General features: G+C 34.1%; 1 pseudogene; it reads left to right on the top strand.

Annotated features, from left to right (window-relative positions):
• Positions 1 to 2,441: 2,441 nt before the first annotated feature.
• LOC132363383 (small ribosomal subunit protein eS7-like) lies at positions 2,442 to 3,043 on the top strand (annotated as a pseudogene).
• The last annotated feature ends 4,021 nt before the right edge of the window (positions 3,044 to 7,064 follow it).

The raw sequence follows: 7,064 nt of genomic DNA, 5'->3' as shown, positions 1-7,064 counted from the left end.
GCTGCTGTTATAAGACTGCAAAGCTGCCCTTCAGTCTAATCACGTTTTACCTATGAAAGAATGTGAGCTGTGAGTAACAAACCAGAACTGGTAGTCTCACATAGCAAATAATCCAATAATTTTTCCTGCTTACTGAAACTCCACTGATTTGCTCTATCCGAAGTGGCAACAGAGTGTAGTCTACATTGAAAACTAGCTATGTTACAGCTAGAACATCAAACTATCTGCCCTGTCTGGATGGGATTTGTTCCTTGGGTGCATCACACCAAATGCATTAAAATTCAAGAAAAATAGTTTCTAGTGGAACCACAGGAAAAAAAAATCTCTTGATCTTTTATTCTATACACCTTCCACAGGTGCCCTATATCACATTGAATAGCAATAAATTTGACTGGATCAGAAACCTAGGAATCTTTCTTTATTCTATTTTCTCTTTCAATTCCAAAGTGCAATCTATTTCCAAGATTCTCATTTTTTGCTCCCAAATATTTTTGAATCTGCTCAGTTTTCTCCATATCCATGATATCAACTAGCCTAAGGTGCTGTTATGGTAGACTATGATGAATAAAATAGCCTACAAAATCTTCCTGCATCTAAACTTGCCCTTCTGTAGTTAATCCTCTATTCTGTAGTCAAAGTGATCTTTCTAGAAGACGAACAGATATCGATCGTATTTTATGTTCTGCTTGAACTCCCTCAAACCTTTACTATTTCCCTTAGGAGCTTGCTATTTAAAGTGTGGTCCATGAGCCTGCAGCATCAGCAATACCTAAGAGCTTAGGAGAAATGCAGAGTAGCAAGCTCCATTACAAACCTAGTGAATAAGGCTCTCTACACTGTAAAATTTCTGTACTGTAAAATTTCTGTATGGTTTAAATGCACGTTAAAGTTTAAGAACCACTACTTTAGGATAAAATCCAAACTCATGGCTCACAAAGCTTTTGATGAACTACCCACAAATTAGCTTTCCTGACACTTCTCTTGACAATCCCCATCCATCCAACCTATAAAGATGCTATGTGGTCTCTTGCATCTAGATTTTCAAATGTCGGTTTACTCTTCCTGAATACTCTTTTCCACACCACCCCAACTTCTTCCTTGCTAACTCCTACTCATTTTTTCTCCCAATAAACTTTTCCTTATAAACTGAGATATGTATTTCAACTAGGTATTGTAATGACACTCTATACTTCCTTACCGTAGAACTTCTCTCACTATTGTAATAGACTATATCCTCCAGAACACTGTAAGCACTCTAGAAATAGAAAACTAGCTTAATATGTTAGTTGTTGTATATCCAACACCAAAAGTTAGCACATACTAAGTGTACAATATTTAGTAAATAAATGTTGACAAAAAATATACCTGATAGCTTAGTTGTTTTTTTTTTCCCTATGCAGAACTATGCAGAAAAACTATGATTTTTTTTTTTTTTTTTTAACTCTCAGGAAAACTAATTCTAGAAACCTAGGCTGAATGTAGTAGAAGGATGTCTTCAGGTAGTCACTTGCATGCAGTTAGGGAAGAGGAGGCAATCTGGGAGGCAGTATCTCAGACGATAAATTCAAAGCCAGGTAACCTGTCAGGGAAGTTGTTAAGCTGAAAGTGGCAGTGAATACAGGAGATTCAGGTATCCATGAATGGGGAAGACGCTGAGTAAATCAGATGGGAGCAAGATGGTTTGAAGTGGGGCAGAGATATTGAAAAATTCACTGAGTCATAGAATATACAACACAGGTTTAAACTGTGTGAGTCCACTCATATCAGATTTTTTTCCCCACTAAATATGTACTACAGTACTATACAATCCATAGTTGGTTGAGTTTGAATTTGCAGGTGCAGAATCATGGATAGAGAGGGCTAACTGTAAAGTAGGCAGAGGGTCAGTAACCCTAAATTCCTCACCGTTCAAGGATCAACTGTAGCTTGTGAGGAGAAGTCTGCAACCTTAGCAATAAATGCATGGTTCAAAGAGTAAAAAACCCAACTGTTCATAATGTTATGTTTTGTTCTCTTTCAAGGATATTTCTTCCTCATCCCCCTCTCAATCCTCTCATCTATAAGAAAATTCCACTACTAAATGCAGAGGAAGATTTCACACTCCAAGTGGTGACATTTACCTTTTTAAAATCCTGTTATACTCTCTATAACTTCTATGTGGAAAACGAATTATTGGGTTTCCAGAGTAGATGCTAGGAGACCAGTAAACCAGACACGTAATTACAGGAGGCTGCACAGAGATTGTGGTAGTGAAGGTAGAGAGGATGGGTACACTTGAGTGATATTAAAGAGACAGGGTTGATTAAATGGATTATAAACTGAAATGTAACCTCATTAGCTGCCTTTTTAATAACTTAGTATCTGATTATATCTCACACATTGCTGAGGAAATTGTAAAAATAAAGTATTCTCTTCCTAGGTCAGTGCTCAATAAGGAGAACATGTTTAGTTAGAGTGTGAAGATAGTGAAGCCCAATGGTGAAAAGTGGGATGAGTTTTAGTCCAGCATCTCTCAGGGTCTCCTTGAGCTGAAAATGAATCAGACCTTAAGTCCCAGATAAGAGAGCTGAATATAACAGCAGCCAGGGAAAGTAAGTTGATAGTGGTCAGAAAGCTATTATGATCATTGTTCCTGTTCCTCAACTGAAATCTTTTGAGAAAAACCAAGTCTGGTAAGTACTTGAATTGGAGAAAATGTTCAGTGAGAAATACATCATCTTTAAAGCCCAGAGGAGAATTCTGCCTAAGCCAATGCAAAAAGGCTGTACAAAAAAATAAGCAAAAGCATCCTAGAAACCATACTCTGACAACTGTGCAAATGTGATCCTAGAGGACTTAGTCTTTCCAAGTGAAAGTGTAGGCAAGAGAATCCAGGTGAAACTGGATGCCAACCAACTCAAAGATTTATTTGGATTAAACACAGCAGAATAATGTGGAACACAAGGTTGAAACTTTTTCTGTTGTCTATAAGGGCAACACAGGCAAGGATATTAATTTTAGATACCCAGAGTCTCAGTTCTCAGTTGTAAACAAATATGACTAAAATATTATTACAAAATATTTTAAAATAATGTAAATTTCATAGTCTAATTTACAAGACATTCTAGAAATAAGAGAAGCTCCTTTTCAGAGGATGACTAAACTCTCAACAAGCTAAAGCAAAGCCATCCTATATAGGCTCTTATTCCAGAAGGTACCATCAAGTTCTTGTTATCTGAAACTACTCACTATCTAAGAGAATGAGTTGAAAATACTTAGGTTACATCACTTTGCTTTATTGTTTTTAATACTGCCAAGAAGACAGCAGTAGAGAGCAATAGAGAGATCTTATTAACACCTTCTTAACACCTCATTAATACCATGTGCATTCAGTACAGACCAAAATCCAACTTTGGAAATAAGGAACAAGCCCTAAGTTAAGGCCTACTTTAAATCTACCCTAAAACAAATTAAATCCAAGTCTTGAAAGATCAGCAAGAAAGAAATATTTTGAAGATCGATGCCACAAGTAAGAGGAGCTTAAGAAACACCCTGGGCTTTCCAGAGATTCTAACAATGCATAAAGTCAAACCTATACAAGTCCAATGTGATCAGTTAGTAATTTACCTGCATGTTAAAAGAAAAAAAATTCAAAATTTCTACAATGCTTTATCAATAATGTACAGTACACATGAAAATTACACATACAAAGCCAGAAATATTGTTATACATAGTTAAGGAAAAAAGCAGTCAATAGACACCAACCTTAAAATGGCTAAGCTGGTGAATTCAGCAGACAAAAATTGAATACAGGTATTATAAATATGTTCAAAACACAAAAGGAAAATACAGTCAATATATGAAGAGATAGGACATATGAGCTGAAAAATGAAAATTATAAATACTAACCAGGAAATTCTGTTTCTATCCATGAATGATTAAATATGACAGGAATTTCACTTCCTACATAGTAGAAAACCCCACAAAATACATGGAACAAATGATTTAAACATTATACAAAAGACAGAAAATGATTCTTATTCCCTTAGAGAAAGGAAACAAAGTTAGGCATATAATTGCCAGAGTTTGCTGCTTGGAGGCATTTCTGTGTCACACCTCAGAGAGGGGCAACCCTGTCAAAGTCTTATTTTCACTGAGTATAGAGACAAAAATGAGAGTTCAGGGAGGCAAAACAACTAGACTGTGTGAGATAGAGTAGTGGAGAAAGGGAAATTACAGAGAAAGAGAGCACACACTCCAGAGACGCATAGAGAGAGGGGTCCCCTCAAATATTTGGCTGAATACTGATTTTCTCATGTATGAGACAAACTATCCAAGATCAGAAAAGTATGAAAAGCAATAGGTCAAACAATTTCTACAATACACACAGGGCTAAGGATAATTTATGATCTCAATAGCCAGAGTTTAAATAGCCAATGAGGCATTGGATATCCAATGGGGCTTCATTGACCTAAGTCTACACTAAATAATCTTAATTATTAATTAATTAAGATTAATAAGTATAATAATTATTATATATTATATAATTATTATATATAATAATAATAATTATATATATTATATTATTATATAATAATAAGATTAATTAATTAATTGATATAATTATTAATAATCTTAATCTCTAGAATCATGTATTAGAGAAAGTATTAGTGAACAGTGGTAAAGATTTCTTAGACAAGATACAAAAAGACATTAGCAATAAAATAAAAATTAAAAATTTGACTTCATCAAGATCCAAACCTTCAGCTCTTCAAAAAAACACCATTAGAAAAACCGTAGACTAGAAGAAAATGTTTACAAGATATACTCCACAACTCAAAAATAAGACAACCACTCTACTATTTAAAAATGGGTAATGGACTCTTAGATAGACTCTTCATGAATATATATGCATATAAAAGATGTTCAACATTGACAGTCATCAAGGAAATACAAATTAAAACCACATTGAGACACCAGAAGATATTACCAGAAAGGCTAAAAACCTTAAGACTGATTATACCAAGTTTTGGAGGGAATGTAGAACAACCTTAAATCTCTTTGAATCAACCTGAATCTTATACTTTGTCAGAGTACAAAATGATAAAACCACTTTGGAAATTCATTCAAGAGTTTCTTTTAAACATACACTTACCATATGACCCAGAAATTCCATTCAAATAACTATTTACTTAAAGGAAATAAAAACACATGACCACACCAGGAGTTATATACACAAAAAGTCATAGATATTTCCTGTCTCCAAACTGAAAACAATCTATATGTCCATGAGCATGTGAATGGATGAATTGAAAAGTTTGTATGAGTATTACTCAGTAACAAAACCAAAACATTAAACTATAACCCATGCAAAAATACAGACAAATTTAAAAAGCATATTAGGCAAACAAAGCCAGATATAAAACAGCATGTACTATATGATTCCAGTTATATGAATTTCTAAAACTAACAGTATTATATTAGTGGTTGCTTGATGCTTGCGGCAGCAGGGAGAAAGACTAACTGCAAAGGAGATTGAGGAAACTTTCTGGAGGTAATGAAAATGTTGCCTTGATTGGAATGATGGTTACATTGGATACATATATTTTTCAAGACTCAACAAACTACACACGTGTAATAGAATTCCTCAATGAAGTTTATTTATAAGGAACTCTTAGTTTTTCTAATTTTACTGAAAATTAGTAAAAACATACACATATGGTACCAGGCCACCTTGGGTAGGTATCCATTTCCAAAAAGGAAAAGTTAAACAATTAGTCCGAAAGAGCAGTTACTTTATTGACTAACCACATCTTTCTTTCCAATCTTTTATTTCATTTAGATTCCTCTGATGTAGATCACTATGTTCCCTAATAAATAAACATAATCAAGTGAAAGAAGAAAAATTAGCACATAAGAAATATTAGCCATGCTTGTTATACTGCCTGCAATTGATACCCAATGATCTTATCTCATAATCAGCAATGTTACTGCTACGGTCTGAGTGTTTTTGTCCCTCCAAAATTTCTATAATGCAACCTTAATTCCCAATGTGATCGGTATTAGAAGATGAGGCCTTTGGGAGGTGATTAGGTCACAAGGGGAGACCCCTTATGAATGGAATTAGTGTCCTTATAAAAGAGGCCAGAGAAAGCTTCCTCGACCCTTCCACCACATGAGGTTACAGCAAAGCAGGCCCTCACTAGATACCAAACCTGCTGCTGCCATAAACTTGGACTTCCCAGCCTCCAGAACTGTGAGAAAATGTTTGTTATAAATCACTCTGTTTATAGTATTTTTGTTTTAGGAGCCAAAATGAACACAGTCGCAGACCTAATGTCACTTGGTTTCCAGTTAGGTGAACCTTAGCTTCTTCATATTGCCAGTTGTCATCGGAACTGACACGTTAAAACATATTGTGATTTATAGTAGCAAAAGGCAATAGTTCTAAAATAAATTCACCTTTTTTATGTAACCAGAGCATAACAATTCATAGTATCTCTTTATAGATTAAACATATTATAGTTTAAAACAGTACATTCTTAACCATCATTGTAATTTCAAGAGCACCACTTGAAGCAGCCTTCCTCAAAGCAGATTGTGTCAAGAATTTTAGATTAAAAATATCAATATTGGCTAGGAAGTTTCCGTTGTATTTTTCTGTGAATATTATTAAATTTCTTATTTTTCTCTAGAGCAGTGTACCTTATAGTTAGTGAAATTTCTCTTGATCCTGTCAAGTGTAAGCATTTATTTCCAGAAAAATACAATTGGTACCTTTAATAGAAATACTCTGGGGGCTTTAAAGTAGGAAACAAAGTATTTGACAGAGGTCAATAAAAATATCACTGTTGAGTGAAAAATGAAGTCTATAAATTATCAATTCTGTATTATAAATCCATTTTTCTTATTAGCATGAAATATAAAGGAGCCAATATTCTGTCACAAAAAATTACAGAATACTTAAATATTTATACTAGAATAGTAAAGTATAAATTTACATAAGTATTTTAATAACTCAAGTTACCATAGTGTTTTAAGTCTATGCCTAAGAAATTTTAAAGAAATGTAACAGTCAAGAATGA

Source organism: Balaenoptera ricei, chromosome 3 (genome assembly GCF_028023285.1).
Source record: "Balaenoptera ricei isolate mBalRic1 chromosome 3, mBalRic1.hap2, whole genome shotgun sequence".
Classification (NCBI taxonomy): Eukaryota; Metazoa; Chordata; class Mammalia; order Artiodactyla; family Balaenopteridae; genus Balaenoptera; species Balaenoptera ricei.
This window is presented reverse-complemented; position numbering and strand designations above follow the sequence as displayed.